Below are 17,888 nucleotides of genomic sequence, written 5' to 3' on the forward strand. Positions count from 1 at the left end.
TCTCTCCTGCCCCCGCTTTTGGAAGAAGGAGGAAGGGAAAAGCCACGGAATGAAGTCAAAATTTTTCTTTGCGCTTTGATAAAAAACAAAAAACAAAAACACAAAGCCTCAAGCTGTTTAGGAAATTTTTTTTTAAATTAACATTTTCCCCCTGGATTTTTCATGGAAAAGTTTTAGTCGTTCATTTTTTCAACATTCTAATTTCTTTTTCTTATTATTATTAGAAGAAGAATCAGGTACAGCTCATTACTCCAAACTGGGCTCCCTTCCTAGGCCACTTACTGTGTGCCTACCTGAGACTGAGTGATCAGGGGAAGGCAATTTATATCCTACAGGTGGTTCCCAGCCTGCCTGGCTCTTAAGGGGACAAAAAGAAAAGGAGTACTTGTGGCACCTTAGAGACTAACCAATTTATTTGAGCATAAGCTTTTGTGAGCTACAGCTCACTTCATTGGATGTATACTGTGGAAAGTGTAGAAGATCTTTTTATACACACAAAGCATGAAAAAAATACCTCCCCCCACCCCACTCTCCTGCTGGCCACTATGGATGTAGAAGCCCTCTACACCAACATTCCACACAAAGATGGACTACAAGCCATCAAGAACACTATCCCCGATAATGTCATGGCTAACCTGGTGGCTGAACTTTGTGACTTTGTCCTTACCCATAAGTATTTTACATTTGGGGACAATGTATACCTTCAGATCAGTGGCACTGCTATGGGTACCCGCATGGCCCCACAGTATGCCAACATTTTTATGGCTGACTTAGAACAATGCTTCCTCAGCTCTCGTCCGCTAACGCCCCTACTCTACTTGCGCTATATTGATGACATCTTCATCATCTGGACCCATGGAAAAGAAGCCCTTGAGGAATTCCACCATGATTTCAACAATTTCCATCCCACCATCAACCTCAGCCTGGTCCAGTCCACACAAGAGAGCCACTTCCTGGACACTACAGTGCAAATAAACAATGGTCACATAAACACCACCCTATACCGGAAACCTACTGACTGCTATTCCTACCTACATGCCTCCAGCTTTCACCCTGACCACACCACACGATCCATTGTCTACAGCCAAGCTCTGCGATACAACCGCATTTGCTCCAACCCCTCAGACAGAGACAAACACCTACAAGATCTCTATCAAGCATTCTTACAACTACAGTACCCACCTGCGGAAGTGAAGAAACAGATTGATAGAGCCAGAAGAGTTCCCAGAAGTCACCTACTACAGGACAGGCCTAACAAAGAAAATAACAGAACGCCACTAGCTGTCACCTTCAGCCCCCAACTAAAACCCCTCCAACGCATTATTAAGGATCTACAACCTATCCTGAAGGATGACCCAACACTCTCACAAATCTTGGGAGACAGGCCAGTCCTTGCCTACAGACAGCCCCCCAACCTGAAGCAAATACTCACCAGCAACCACATACCACACAACAGAACCACTAACCCAGGAACCTATCCTTGCAACAAAGCCCGTTGCCAACTGTGCCCACATATCTATTCAGGGGACACCATCACAGGGCCTAATAACATCAGCCACACTATCAGAGGCTCGTTCACCTGCACATCCACCAATGTGATATATGCCATCATGTGCCAGCAATGGCCCTCTGCCATGTACATTGGTCAAACTGGACAGTCTCTACGTAAAAGAATAAATGGACACAAATCAGATGTCAAGAACTATAACATTCATAAACCAGTCAGAGAACACTTCAATCTCTCTGGTCACGTGATTACAGACATGAAAGTTGCAATATTACAACAAAAAAACTTCAAATCCAGACTCCAGCGAGAAACTGTTGAATTGGAATTCAAGCCTAAGTTAATTGTGTCCAATTTGCAAATGAAGAGACTGGGAGTGGCTAAGTCATTATGCAAGGTAACCTATTTCCCCTTGTTTTTTCCTACCTCCCCCCCCAGACATTCTTGTTAAACCCTGGATTTGTGCTGGAAATGGCCCAACTTGATTATCATACACATTGTAAGGAGAGTGATCACTTTAGATAAGCTATTACCAGCAGGAGAGTGGGGTGGGAGGAGGTATTTTTTCATGCTTTGTGTGTATAAAAAGATCTTCTACACTTTCCACAGTATGCATCCAATGAAGTGAGCTGTAGCTCACGAAAGCTTATGCTCAAATAAATTGGTTAGTCTCTAAGGTGCCACAAGTACTCCTTTTCTTTTTGCGAATACAGACTAACACGGCTGTTACTCTGAAACCTGTCATTACTTAAGGGGACAGTACTTCATCAGAGAGCTCCTATTTGTTTATTATGTTGTGTGGGAATGTCTCTTCCTCTCACCTTTGGGTACTTTTAATCCTAGCTCTTATAACCACATTACAGTTTAATGCTACACAGTCATTGGATGTTCAGGTAGGACTTAAATAGCAACAGCAGGAGCTGAGGAAGGTGAGCAATGGTCAAGCCTATGGAATAAGCCCATGCCTGGGTGGGCACCACCTCAGCCTCTCTCTTTGGAAGAGAGAGGTTCTGGCCTAATGCACTCTGACTCCAGGCAAGAGGTAGGTCCCTGCACTATTCTTCTGGCACCTGTTGCAACCACCCTCCCATTGCACCTGGCTTCCCACACTCCTGTTGATCAGCAGAGCAATCTGAAGAGCCAACTTAAATCCCACATGTCACCAGGTTTTTGATGCACCAATCTATCCACTCTCTGGTCCCGAGGCAGTCAGCAGCTCAGAGTGGTGGAGATGCCGAATAAGCATCTCATGCTAGTGTAACCCACTGGTCAGCGTGAGCTAAAAGTCCCAGTCAGTGACCAACCCACCAAGATTATGGATGCAGCACAGCTCTTAGCCACAGAGCCTGGCCCTTTAGCTCCAGCTATAGAAATCTATGCTTTCAGGTCTCCTGGGCCCCAGATCAAACCCTGCTGTCAGCCAAGATGGCAGCCACCACACCGGTCTCCACTTCCCTCTCTCCCCATCCTTCAAGGGCCCCGTCCAGCCTGCCATCTCAAGACCCACCCCAGTCCAGCTCCTCCTCCTAGACCTAGAGCCCAGCTGGAACAGTGTGTCTTAAATGCACCAGGAGATCCTGGGTGAGAGGCTTGGGGGCAAAGGAATGGTTGGGTGCCTGTGAGCAAAGGCGAACAAACTCCCCCAGGCTGAAGAGCTGGTCAGTTTCATTCACAGAGCTCACAAGATACTTGAGAATGTTGGGGGGGAAAAAAACAAAAAACAAACAAAAACCCACAGCAGATGCAGCCAGGAGCTCCTGGCCAAGGATCCGCAGCACCCTTATGTTACACAGACTGGGTAAAGGGGTCACTTGGGTAAAAGGAAGGTGACTGCCCAATGGTGGGTGGCTGAAAGTCAAAGATTTAGCAAAATCTAGCTTGGCTAACAGCCTGGTTCAGTCATGCCATGGGCTGGTTTGGCATCTGCAAGGAGTTTATTAATTACCAGGTCTCCTCCCTTCAGGGTTAGCCAGAGACACATGGCTCTATTCTAACCGAGCTCCCTACAGTTTGCTTTTGGTGCTGCTTGGGCTCTAAGCTGGAGGCCCAAACATAGCTTGCTGTGCTATGCATGCCAGCGAGGCTATGTTCCTGGCTGCAGATTACAATAATCCAGGCTGCTGCCGGCCATCAGTCTGGCTGTTGGAAAAAGTCAGTCAAGGAGGATTAGTCTAGTGTTCCTGACCTTTCTGGAATATCGTAACTGTTCCCAGCAGTTCCTCTGGGGAGTGGGCATCATGAGCCGGTACGTGAAGATGTGAGCTGGGAGGTGGGGAGAGCAGAGAAGGTGGCGTGGAGATACATCAGTCACACCTCAGTCAGCTGCGTGCTATGAAGCATCTCGGCATTGTTATACCACTCGGAACACTGCGACTTTCCTTAGGCGGCAGCACCCCTCCAGGGCCCACAAACGCTGTCCAGGGACAATAGGGAAATACTAGTTGAGGCAGAAGCAAGTGCAAGGTTTGAAGGGTCCGTGGCAAGGGCAACAAGGGGAGGCTATTCCAGGACAGCCAGCATAGCGAGCTAGTGAGCAGGGACGGAACAGAGGCCAGGGTTGGGAGAGGGGAAGGAAGCAGGAGGCCTGGGGAGTAGGCTGGAGCAAGCCCACAGAAGGCTGTAAAAAGGAGGGAGGTTTTGAACTGAAAGGCATGAGGAGTCAGTGAAGTTGTGTGAGCAGGGAGCGCTCTGGGGCTCTGTTTCCCAGAGCCATGTGTGTGAAGAGCCACTGTGTGTGCAGATGGCTAGATGTGTGCACGATGCGGGTGGCCAGGGCTGCACCATGGAACTGGTGAGCTGGTTGCATGCGCAGGTTGACACACTGGCCCCACTGAAGTCAACTGCAGTTCTGCCATTCACTTCAGGGGAGCCAGGATCTCACCCTTAGGCCTTCGCTAGGGAGAGGGGATGCTGTTTCTCACCGTTATTTCCACAAGTGATGCCTCCAGAAGCTGGTGCTCCACAGAATGACACCTCAACCACGGTAACGTCATTGCAGGAGGCCTGGTCTCTGAGTAATTGGAGGATACCCCATGTGCACAGCTCCCTTCTAAGGGTGCCCCTCAAGTTGGAGCCAGAGTGTGGGGGGCAGGGAAGGTGCACAGCACAGATCTCACCTTCACGCAGAACAAAGCCACAGCTCTGCTGGCACAGAGAGCAAGGAAAGAATCCCCCGGTGACCTTTCTAACGCTGGCAAGAATATCTGCAGCAATTACAGCTGGACGTGTTGTTTCGGTGCCTGTAACTCTCCTCTGCACTGAGAGTGACAGGTGATATAAACCGCGGAGGCTATCTCTGCGAGGTGAGCTGAACTCTGCAGCTGCATGTCTGGAATGGGAGGACGTGCAGTCTGCAGTGAACAATCCAGGACATTTGTATTGGATAAAGTACTTCAATCTACTTTAGCTGCCATTATGTGTCAGGGAGAGGCCAGCACTCAGATGCATGGAGACATTTGTCTAGTTTCCCTCGTGGCTTCTGCAAGCACCTCTCTAGCCTGCTGAAAAGCTAGTTGTTAATGTCTCATTCAAAATATTGATATTCCTTGGCCTCAGCCAGCAATAGCCCAGTAGAGGTGATTATCAGTTGGAAGCAGTGGTGGCCACTCTCAGAGGAGGAAGAATGATGGTGCTAGGCAAAGGGCTGGCTCTCAGGCACAGGAAAAGGTGGCAGGAGATCAGGCATCTCTTTCCAGTTCTGCCACTGCCTTCCTGTGACTCCTCTGGCAATTCTTTCACCATGCCTTAGTTTCCTCCTCAGTACAATCATTACAATGCACAAAAATGAAGAAGTGAGATAAAACAGAAATTAAAAGGTACAATGCAAAAGTGAAATCCCTGCAAGCTGCATGGAAATATTTTACAGACACCATAACAGAGGCTCAATTTAAATGTATACCCCAAACTAAAAAACGTAGTAAGAGGAACAAAAAAGTGCCACTGGGGCTAAACAAAGTAAAAAAAGCCATTAGAGGTAAAAAGGCATCCTTTAAAAAGTGGAAGCTAAATCCTATTAAGGAAAATAGAAAGGAGCATAAACTCTGGCAAGTCAAGTGTAAAAAGATAATTAGGCAGGCCAAAAGAATTTGAAGAACAGCTGGGCAAAGTCACAAAATAATAGCAAAATTGTTTTTAAATACATCAGAAGCAAGAAGCCTGCTAAACAACCAGTAGGGCCACTGGACGATCAAGATGCTAAAGGAGCACTCAAGGAGCCATTGTGGAGAAACTAAATGAATTATTTGCATCAGTTGTCACAGCTGAGGATGTGAGGGAGATTCCCACACCTGAGCCATTCTTTTTAATCTGAGGAACTGTCCCAGATTGAGGTGTCAATAGAGGAGGTTTCGGAACAAACTGATAAGTAAGCCTAACTTCAGTACCAGGCAAATTGGCTGAACCTGCACTTCAGGTATTGAAAGAACAGAATTATCACACATAGATGAACACCATTTGTTGGGGAACAGTCAACATGTTTTTTGTAAAGTGCAATCATGCCTCAATCTACTAGAATTTTTTGAGGAGGTCAACAAGCATGTGGACAAGAGTGATCCAATGAATATAGTATACTTAGATTTTCAGAAAGCCTTTGACAAGGTCCCTCACCAAAGGCTTTTAAGCAAAGTAAGCTGTTATAGGATAAGAGGGAAGGTTCTCTCATGGATCAGGAACTGGTTAAAAAGACAGGAAACTAAGAATAGGAATCAATGGCCAGTTTTCAGAATGGAGAGAGGGAAATAGTGGTGTCCCTCAGCAGCCTGTACTGGGACCAGTGCTGTTCAACATATTCATAAATGGTCTGGAAAAGGGGTAAACAGTAAGATGGCAAAATTTGCAGACGATACAAAACTAGTTAAGTCCCAACCAGACTGCGAAGAGTTACAAGGGGATCGCACTAAACTGGGTATCTGGGCAACAAAATGGCAGATGAAATTCAACATTAATACATGCAAAGTAGTGTGCATTAGAAAACATAATCCCAACTATACATACAAAGTGATGGGTCTAAATTAGTTGTTACCCCTCAAAAAAGACCTTTGAGTCCTTATGGATAGTTCTCTGAAAACATCCACTCCATGTGCAGCAGCAGTCAAAAAAGCAAACAGAATGTTGGGAATCATTAAGAAAGGGATAGATAATAAGACAGCAAATATCATATTGCCTCTGCATAAATCCATGTTATGCCCACGTCTTGAATACTGTGTGCAGATGGTTGCCCCATTTCAAAAAAGATATACTGGAACTGGAAAAGATATAGAAAAGGGCAACAAATGATTTAGGACATTAGAGCAGCTTCTGGATGAGGAAAGATTAATAAGACTGGGACTTTTCAGCTTGGAAAAGAGACGACTAAGGGGGATATGATAGAAGTCTATAAAATCAGGACTGGTGTATAGAAAGTAAATAAGGACGTGTTATTTACTCCTTCTCATAACATAAGAACTAGGGGTCACCAAATGAAATTAATATGCAGCAGGTTTAAAACAAACAAAAGGAAGTATTTTTTCCACACAACACACAATCAACCTGTGGAACTCCTTGCCAGAGGATGTTGTGAAGGCCAAGACTATAACAGGGTTTAAAAAAGAACTAGATAAATTCATGGAGGATAGGTCCATCAATGGCTATTAGACAGGATGGGCAGAGATGATGTCCCTAGCCTCTATTTGCCAGAAGCTGGGTATGGGCGACAGTGGATGGATCACTTGATGATTACCTGTTCTGTTCATTCCCTCTGGGGCATCTGGCACTGGCCTCTCTCAGAAGACAGGATACTGGCCTAGATGGACAATTGATCTGACCCAGTATGGCCGGCCTTATGTTCTTAAGTGCTGAGAGTGTCCCTAGCTCTATCTGAGACACACAGCCCAGACAGCACATACTGTGTAAACACAGCAGAGACAGCAGACGCAGCACGCACCTGGGGAGCCCAGGGGAGGCAATGGCTGTTTTTTTAAAATGTGCATTTATCATTATGATTGTTAAACTGATGGGAATGCCTGGCTCACTCCTTGTGGGCTTCTGGGGGGGGGGGGGGGGGGGCGTGAGTCTGTAGCAAGGATTCAGAGCAAGAGAGGGCAGGTGCTCTGTGCAGCAGGCATGTTCCAGAATGGGGATTCTGAATCTAAGTGCTGGGAGGCTCAGTTCATTAATGGCTGCAAAGCGTGGTGAGAGCCTGGTGCAGAAGGCATTACGGCTACACACAATTACATTGGCAGTGCTGAAAAGACCAGTGTTATTACAGAGGCAGCATTCAACAGTCACGCCGTTCACACAGCGCAGGGTAAGGGAATCAACTGGTGAATGTGCAAATGCATTTGCTGGCTTTTCTGATCACTAGCAGGGCTGTAGATGGGGAAGAGGGGCCAAGCTGGTGGTGAGCAGGGGAGTTCACTTGTGCCCCATTGCGGTGGGAGGCTGTCTGCCATGCTTCTGGGAGAGCACCCATCAACGCATGAGAAAGGATGGTTTCCAGAGGGAGGAGGCAGTGGAACGGTGCTGTGGGGGGAGGGGGAGAGGGCTTGTCCCACTGCCCAGGGGTTCATGGCCCATCCTGCCCTGGAGCAGCCCCTCAAGAAATTCTGTTTCCACCCTCACCAGTGTTCACTGGCTGTTTTCATCCCTCTCTCCCATCTGATCCGCAGGCTTTTTATACCTACGAGGGTAGCTAACCACCCTGCCCCAACACCCCATTTGGGGCACGTGACCTGCACCCACACACTGCAGGGGAAGGTGAGAAAACCCCAGGTCACTACTAACCTAGCCTGGGGGAAAATTCCTTCCCAGCTCCACGTATGTGATCAGTTAGACCCGAGCATATGAGCAAGAACCAGCCGGCCACGTACCTGAGAGAGAGAATGCTCAGTGCCACCGCAGAGCCCTGCCCCCACCCATCCAGTGTCCCATCTCCAGCCGTGGGCATCCCTGATGCTTCAGAGGAAGGAGATTAAAACACTCCTCCCAGAATACATTGAGGGTGGGTGGTGGGAATCCCCTCCTGACCCCTGCCAGTGGCTGGCTGAAACCCTGAAGCATGACCGTCAGGAATATAGAACATAAGCTGGAAGTGTGTGCCAGGGCTGCTGAGTCCTGCCCCCACCCCCACCATCAAAACAACCCCATCATACAACTGCATTCATCAGTTTGTCCAGATCTTTCTCAAAGCTAAGTTATTGCCCCCACAACTCCTGTTGGGAGGCCGCTCCAGAACCTCGCCCCTCTGGTGATTAGAAACCTTCTAATTTCCAGCCTGAATTTGGTCATGGCTAGTTTATATCCATTTGTTCTTGTGCCAGTGCTATCCTTCAGCTTAAATAGCTGTTCACCCTGGTATTTACCCCCTAGTGTATTTATAGAAAGCACTTGTATCCCCTCTCAGCCTTCTGTTTGCTAGACTACACAAGCCAAGTTCTTCCAGTGTCCTCTCAGAAGACAGGCTCTCCATCCCCTGATCAGTCTAGTAGCTCTCCTCTGCACCAGTTCCAGTTTAAGTTAATCTTTCTTGCACAAATCCGTGACCAGAATTGCACACGGCATTCCAAAACCAGTCTTATCAGTGCCTGGTACAATGGCATTAATACGTCTCTATCTCTACTGGAAATGCCTTGCCTGATACATCCTAGGATTGAGTTTGCCTTTTTCCTAGCTGATCACATCAGTGGCTCGGAGTCATCCTGTGATCGACACACACATCCAAGTCTCTCTCCACCTCTGTTGCTTTCAACTGAGGATCCCTCCAGCTTGCAGCAGAAATTCTTGGTACTAGACCCTAAGTGCCCGACCTTGCACTTTGTACTATTGACTGTCGTCATCTCATTTCTGTCACTCCCGTCTGTAAGGCCATCCACGTCTTCCTGTGTCGTGTTCTGATCCTCCTCTGTACCGATGAGACCTCCCAACTGTGTCACCAGCAAATTTCATGAGCACACTCCCACTGTTTGTAGAAAGGTCATTAACAACAATATTGAATAAGATGGGTCCCAAGACCAGTCTTTGAGGAACTCCACTAGTTACCCCTCCAGTCTGATAATTCACCTTTCAGCACAACCCATTGCCTTCTCCCCTTTCGCCAATTCTTTATCTTACCATAGCCGCTGACTTTCTAACGTACTGGGGGGGGGGGGTGGTGCTGGACCCCTTGCTCTGTCCCAAGGCCTCACCTCTTCCCAACCCTGCCCTTCCCACTCTTACCCCAGCCCTTCCAACGCCATTCTGCCCCCTCCCCTGAGCACGCCCCACTCTCTCTTCCCCCTCCCCCCTGCACATCATGGAACAGCTGAATGCAGCAGGCGGGAAGCACTGTGGGGAGGGGGAGGTGCTGATCAGTGGACCTCCTAGTGAAGAAATAAGCCCCCTAACACACTTTTCCCCCCCATGGGTGCTCCAGCCCCAGAGCACCCTCAGAGTCAGCGCCTGTGTGCCTTACAATGCTTGTACTGACTGCCATCTTCTCTAATGTAACTAATACTTGCCCATGTGACACCGAGTCAAATGCTTTGCTAAAGTCCAAGTACGTTAGAGCTACTGCACCTCCCTTATCTTAAAAAAAAAAAAGCAGCTATTATCTCAAAGAAGGAAATCAGGTTAATCTGGCACGATCCGTCTTGGTAAATCCATGCTGCATTGCATCCCCTTTACCTCTATTATTTTTTCCCTCCTTTTGTTCTAAAACCTTGCATACTACTGAGGTCAGACTAGCAGGTCAGACTAGCAGGTCAGTAATTGCCAGGATCACTTTTCCCCCCACCCCCTTTCTTAAATACATCATTAGCTATTCTCCACTCATATGGTACTACCCCCAAATAGATTGCTCATTAAGTAGCAAGGATTGTTAATAAATCAATCTCATGTGCCAATTCTTTCAATATTCTGGGGTGGAAGTTATCCAGTCCCTGGATTTGAGCACATTAAGCACTTTATGTTTTAAGTCCACCGCAGATGTGGTAATTTCCATTTCTAGGCGCTCATTCCCATCAGCTACACTGCCTTCATGCACATGTTCTATATTATCATTGTAACTGAAAACCAAGGCAAACTATTCATTTAGGTTTGGGGCCATACCTAAATTATCTTTAATCTTCTTCCCATCCACTGCATAGCAGCCCAACCTCATCCTTCCTTACTCTTATTATATAACTTAAGAGGTTTTTTATTTCCTTGGCAAGAGCTGATTCAGCCTGACTTTTAGCAAATCTCACTTTATTCATACATTTTCTAACCGCCACAATGTAGGGTGTGTTTTGCTGATCACCCCCATTTCCAACTCTCCGTCGGGTCTCTGCTTACTCCTAATAACCTTTTTGAGGTGGTTACTCATCCCGCTTGGTCTGGAATCTTTTCCTACAAGTTTTTTCCCCCATTACTTGGGGTGCAAATTTCAGATAGATTGTACAGTTGATCTGAAGAAATTCCAAGCCTCCTCCACATTTAAGTCCTTGAGCTTTTCAGTCCAGCTGACTTTTGTTACTAATCCCCTTAATTTCCCCAAAGTCTTCCCTTTTGAAATAAAAACCATAGCTGATGACCTGGTTTTGATTATCCTTCAATTTAATTTAATCTGAATCGATTCATGTAAGCAAATATTGTAAGCAAGACACGAGAAGTAATTCTTCTGCTTTACTCTACTCTGATTAGGCCTCAACTGGAGTATTGTGTCCAGTTCTGAGTGCTACATTTCAGGAAAGATGTGGACAAACTGGAGAAAGTCCAGAGAAGAGCAACAAAAATTAAAGAACTAGAAAACATGACCTATGAGGAAAGACTGAAAAAATTGGGTTTGTTTAGTGTGGAGAAGAGAAGACTGAGAGGGAACATAACAGTTTCAAGTACCTAAAAGGTTGGTACAAGGAGGAGGGAGAAAAATTGTTCTTAACCTCTAAGCAATGTTCTTAAATCGCAGCAAGGGCTGTTTAGGTTGGACATTAGGAAAAACTTCCTAACTGTCAGAGTGGTAGAGCACTGGAATAAATTGCTTAGGGAGGTTATGGAATCTCCATCCTTGGGGATTTTTAAGAGCAGGTTGTACAAACACCTGTCTGGTCGAGATAATATTTAGTCCTGCCTTGAGTGCAGAGGACTGGACTAGATGACCGCTTGAGGTCTCTGTTAGGATATAGATATTCAGGCCTGTCTGTAAAGGCCTATACTCTAAGAATTTAGGTGTATTCTTATCGCTTGGCTAGTTCTAGAGGTATAAAAGAAAGAAATCACTGTCTGCCGGTGTAAGGGCCTTCTCTTACTGTGACAGATTGAGGCCCTGTTCTTAGGCTAAGGCCTTTGGCTAAGCAGCAGAGGCAGCCATAAGCTGGGAAGCGAACAGTCACATCCTCACATTCCAAACTAGTCACATTGAAATAAGGTGCTATTGGGCTGTTAGGCACTATCAGGACAGGATTGTATTCCTATCACCTCCAGAGAAAGGGAAGTGCCTAGAAAATGTAAAAGGAAACTTAGTTTGATAGCATCCTGTCTGGCAGGAACTCACTTATCAATAGCTGGGATGTGAAATCCTCACTTCTGTGTTGTCTTGTCATTGTAGTTCCCACTTTGCTATTGTTTGTCTGTATAATCTCTGTCTGGTTCTGTGATTGTTCCTGTCTGCTGTATAATTAATTTTGCTGGGTGTAAACTAATTAAGGTGGTGGGATATAATTGGTTACATAATCATGTTACAATATGTTAGGATTGGTTAGTTAAATTTCAGGAAAATGATTGGTTAAGGTATAGCTAAGCAGAACTCAAGTTTTACTATATAATCTGTAGTCAATGAGAAAGTGAGAGGGTGTGGGTGGGGGTGGGCATGGGAGATGGGAACAGGGAATGGGGGTAAGAAAATTGGAATCATGTTTTGCTAAAGGGGGAAATGGGAACAGGGAATGGGAGTAAGGAAGTTGGAATCATGTTTGGCTAAGGGTAGGAATGGGAACAGGGACACAGGCGTAAGGCTCTGTGGTGTCAGAGCTGGGAAGGAGGATACTAAGGAAGGAAACTGGAATCATGCTTGCTGGAAGTTCACCCCAATAAACATCAAATTGTTTGCACCTTTGGACTTCGGGTATTGTTGCTCTCTGTTCATGCGAGAAGGACCAGGGAAGTAAGTGGGTGAAGGAATAAGCCCCCTAACAGTCTCTTCCAGTTCTATGATTCTATGATCACTCGGTCCAAGGTAATTTCCTAAGACCTTGACCTATATCCTTCTGGGATATCCTCAGTTAGGGAATCCCATTGCAGCAAAGCCATCCACTGTGACCTGCACATTTCCCAGAGTCACTATCCTTGATAGCAGCAGCTCAGTGATTGTGCTGGCTACTTGGATCACAGCAGCCCGCACAGTAGATTTGCCCACTCCAAATTGATTCCCAACTGACCAGTAGCTGTCTGGCATTGCAAGCTTCCAGAGGGCTATCGCCACTCACTTGTGAGCTGTGAGGGCTACTCTCATCTTGGTATTCCAATGCTTCAGGGCAGGGGAAAGCAAGTCACAAAGTTCCAGGAAAGTGCCCTTACGCATACGAAAGTTTCACAGCCACTGGGAATCATCCCAGACCTGCAACACTATGCGGTCCCACCAGTCTGTGCTTGTTTCCTGGGCCCAGAATCTGTGTTCCACAGCATGAGCTTGCCCCATTGCCACCAGGATGGCCAAATTGCTGGGGCCTGTACTTTGAGAGAAATCTGTGTCCATGTCCTCATCACTCTCATCACTGCACTGCTGTCGCCTCCTCGCCTGCTTTTGCAGGTTCTGGTTCTGAACATAATGCAGGATAAGGCGCAAGGTGTTTACAATGCTCATAACTGCCGTGGTGATCTGAGTGGGCTCCATGCTTGCCGTGGTATGGCGTCTGCAGGAGAGCAGAGTTGCAGCGGAAGTGGTGGCTGATGACTGATGCCACGAGAATAGATATTTATAGAGAACAACGAGAGGACCTGTGAGGTCGATTCATGAGAGCAGGAGAGCAGAGCTGCAGCGGAAGCAGGAACCCATGACAGTCAACATGGAGAAATTTGCTATCGAGACAAGAGCAGGAGAGCAGAGTTGCAGCAGAAGCAGTGGATGATGGTCATATAGCGGACCTGTGAGACCACCAGGAGAGCAGAGTGGCAGCGGAAGTGGTCGTTCAATGACGGTTTGCAGTCCTAGTGCACCGTCTGCTGAAAGCAGTATGGCACCCGCCCGGAAAAAAGGCGCGAAATGATTGTCTGCTGTTGCTTTCACAGAGAGAGGGGCAACTGACAACATGTACCCAAAACCACCCGCAACAATGTTTTTACCCCATCAGGCATTGAGAGCTTAACCCCGAATTCCAATGGGCAGCGGAGACTGTGGGAACTGTGGGATAGCCACCCACAGTGCAACACTCCGAAAGTTGACACTAGCCTTGGTACTGTGGATGCACTCCGCCGACTTAATGTGCTTAGTGGGGACACACACAATTGGCTGTATAAAATTGATTCCTAAAAAATTGACTTCTATAAATTTTACCTAATTTCTTAGCGTAGACCTACCCTTAGTAAAACCAAGTCTAAAATTGCATTACCTCTTGTTGGTTCAGTGACAATTTGATGAAGAAAACTGTCATTTATCACCACCAGAAATAACTGAGCCCTACCAATACTGGTAGCATTTATTCTCCATCTATAGCCAGGAAGTTAACGTCTCCCATTATGACACAGGTCCCAAAAGTGTCTCTCTCTCTAACAATATTAAAGAGATTACTGCCCATAACAGAGCCCCTAAAGCCATCGTAACAGAACCTTTTACAACCCTTCCCCAAAGCGATTTTGACCCACGTATGCTTCAATACCTGTATTCCAGCCATGAGTGCTGTTCTGTACTCCCTATAATGGCTACCCACACCAGTAGCTCCAGTTCCTCCATTTCATCGCCCAGACTCCTTGCATTAGAGTACAAGCATCTCAGTTGTTTTCCTTGGACCTTACCCAGTTTTCTAGCTTGTGGTGTTCCATTACCCCTTACTATGGCTTCCTTGAGGTGCTTTCCTGCTCCTGCTTATTGAAGCCAAGCAATACAGCTGCCTTTGAGTGCAAACAAATGAGTTTCCCACGGGTCTCTTTCCACGGGGGGTTCCTTCCTGCAAGACAAGCTGTCATTATTATTACTGAACTAGTGAGGCTGCCCTGCTGTCCCAAGGACATTGTGAGGCAAGTTCACAAGTTCCTCAGAGCTAGGTTCATTACAGCACTAGCCGCTCATGACAGCACGCTTGTGGTTAGTCACTGTATTGCCTTTGCAGCTTCTGGCTAACGCAAAGGTCTGGGAGTAGAGGCTGTGGGTTCTACTCCTGGCCCTGCTACAGACTCACTCTATGACTAAGGGCAATACCCCAAATCTTTAAGAAGTGGCTGTATCATCCTTTTTAGGTATTCAACTCAGTCCCTTGGGGTTGAGGTGCTAAGCCCCCAAATCCCAGTAACTCCAGTAGGAGTCTCAGTCCTTCTGCAAATCAGACCCAGCAAGACTCAGTTTGGGAATCCAAATACCGCGGTACCCAATCACAGTGGCCATTTTTGAGACCAGTTCACTTCGTCCTGCCTAGCGCCCATTTGCACACAGGGGCTGAGTCTTCCCTAGGGGCTGCGAGGCTCCGTTCATTCACCTTGATACCACATGAGGACAGCCAGGAGCAAAAGGGCTGGAGAAGTGCAAAGTGCCAGTACTGAGCAGAGTCACTATGGAAACAAGCTGGAACATCACAATCCCTGCCAAAGGGAACAGAACGAAGCAGACTTAAACCAGACTCGGGGAGAGGGACTGCACAGCACTACTACTGTGGGGAAACAGCCAGCTCTGCCTGGGGACACAGGGGCAGGCCTGCAGCTCCCCTCCACTGCATGGGACCCCCAGTGACACTCCTACAGTCCCCACCCTTGACACACATGCAACGCCGCTCCCCCCCATGTCATCAGTGACATGCACACAGCCCTCGAAGGACACACATGGAGCCCCCCATACCTCCAGTGACATGTATGCAGTGACGCTCCCCCCATGTTGTCAGTGACATGCATGCAGCCCCTCAGGCCATTAGTGACATGCACACAGCACCACTCTCCCCCCCACAGTGAGATGCATGCAGCGCTGCTCCCCCCGCTTCTGACACACACCCCGCTTCCTCCCATCTCTCAGTGACACTGACATGGTTGGGTTTACTTTGAGAGGGGGCAAGGGTACGGCCTAGAGGATTCCCATCCCTTTGTTTATTTCCCCTCCATCTCAGCAACCTTGCTTTGGCAAAGAGAACCAAACCCTGCCCTTCTCTCTGCCAAGGGGAGAGACGACGGAGGCTGACAGCAGTGCCCACTGGGTGCTGCAGGCAGAGAGATTCCTGGCTACAGTTTAGACAAACTAAAACAGTTTTGACTAGGCAAAGGTCAACAATCTTGCCTGAGCCAGGCAAAGCGTGGAGGGAACCACAGTGCGAATCTCCAGCTTCACTCCTGCCAGCCCCTGAACCTCCAGACCCCTTAATGCTCTCACAGCACCTCAGTCCTGAGCTGCCAGTTCACTTGCTGACTCATTTTAGCAGAGGCTTAAGACAACCCACCACCCTAGGCAAAACTGCAGCATGCTCCTCTCCCTGGCGCCCCTACAAACACCCCCACACACACCCTGGAGTGCACCAGACCGCAATGCCACCCACTCCAACTCCCTTGTGGCAGATATGCTGAGTGGAAAGAAAGCCAGTTCGAATCCTGATAGGAGCACTGTATTTTATGTATCAGGAGACTGAAGTGGTCAAATGGATATTTTCATTCACTGGGTCTGCTGGAACAGATGTTACTGAATCACTCATTTTAGTGGCCTCGGTTCATCCCATTTAAGAACCCAATATTACATAGATGATTATCAATGTTTTCTGACACTGCTTAGCTTACTTTTAATCAACTTATGAACCATTACAAAATATGTACTCCATACACAGCAAAATGTGCACAGACACTAACAGATACATAGTTGGAATCTGTCTAGCTTGCCTGTGGGTTAACATTGATAAAACAGGTCTTAGATTCTAAGTGTTCAGACTCTATCGAATGGTTTGGAGTCGGTGCATGAACTGATTTCATTTATAACATCTGCATTCCAAATTGTACTGTAAGATGTGAAAGGGGGTATTGTGAGCCTCTGTGACTGTACGAATCACCATGCAGGAGAGGGATATTAATTAGTGTGAAGAGCTGCTCCTCTACAGACATTGTTCTGTCCCCCCACCCCTGAAAGAGGGGACCTGCCAATACCAGATGGGCAAAGTTTGGGTCTTTCAACTGGAAACTCGCTACATCAGGATTGAGAAACTGTCAGCAAAAGAACTAAAGACCCTTACTGTTGTTCTGTTCTCCTCCCAGCGAGGATGAGTCATGAAAGTGGATCCTCTCATCAGCGGAGTTTGCAACTCAGAGCACAGGAGTGGGATAAAAGCAAAAGATCCCCAGCTAGCTAGCCTAGGTTAGCCCTAAAGGTCAAATAAAGCTTGCTGAGTATAGAAGCCTATGTTACCGCTTGAAACCTAATACTGTAACTTATTTGTCTGTCTATTTGCTTTAACCTTGTAAATATCTCTAATTTCCTTTTCCTATTTAATACATTTTCATATAGTTTATTATAGGACTGGCTACAAGTGATGTCCTTGGTGTGAGACTTAAGGTGCAACTGACCTGGGGTAAGTGACTGGTTCTTTGGGATTCGGAGCAACCTGAATATTGTTTTGATTCTTGGTGGAAGGGACCATCTACAACAGAGATACGCTCACCTGGGTGGCAAGACAGACCAGAGTACCCAAGGGAACTGTCTGTGACTCTGTTTAAGGCTGTTAACGTGCCTGAGAAGTTTGCATTTGGTGCAGTTTGTTGGTGAAATCTAAGTTTAGAATGCACAACCTGTTTGGGGTTTGTGCCCTGGTTTTCAGTAGTCTGCCCTGAGGCTGGAACTCACACTCTTGCATCACTATTGGAAGCATCACAAGACCTGCCTAAATCATTCTGGAAACTTTGTTTACTGGCTTTATCCCACCAAGCCTGGAAGGGTTGCAAGCACTTTGAAGGACAGGATTAGAAGTCAACACTATCATTAGTCTGAAATCAACAACATGAAATTCAATAAAGACAAGTGCAAAGTACTTCACTTAGGAAGGAAAAATCAAATGCACAACTACAAAATGGGGAATCACTGGCTAGGCCAGGGGTGGGCAAACTTTTTGGCCCGAGGCCACATCGGGGTTGCAAAACTGTATGGAGAGCCAGGTAGGGAAGGCTGTGCCTCCCCAAATAGGGGGTGGGGGCCAGGCTATCTGACCCCTCCCACTGCCCATCCCCTGACTGCCTCCCTCAGAACCCCGACCCATCCAACCCCCCGGCTCCTTGTCCCCTGACC

General features: G+C 47.1%; 1 protein-coding gene across 2 annotated transcripts in view; it reads right to left on the reverse strand.

The window, feature by feature from the left end:
* Positions 1-17,888, reverse strand: part of SRL (sarcalumenin) — a 97,410-nt gene that overhangs the window by 51,006 nt on the left and 28,516 nt on the right. The gene's annotated exons all lie outside the window — the stretch shown is intronic.

The sequence above is a fragment of the Caretta caretta genome, chromosome 10 (genome assembly GCF_965140235.1).
Source record: "Caretta caretta isolate rCarCar2 chromosome 10, rCarCar1.hap1, whole genome shotgun sequence".
NCBI lineage: Eukaryota > Metazoa > Chordata > Testudines > Cheloniidae > Caretta > Caretta caretta.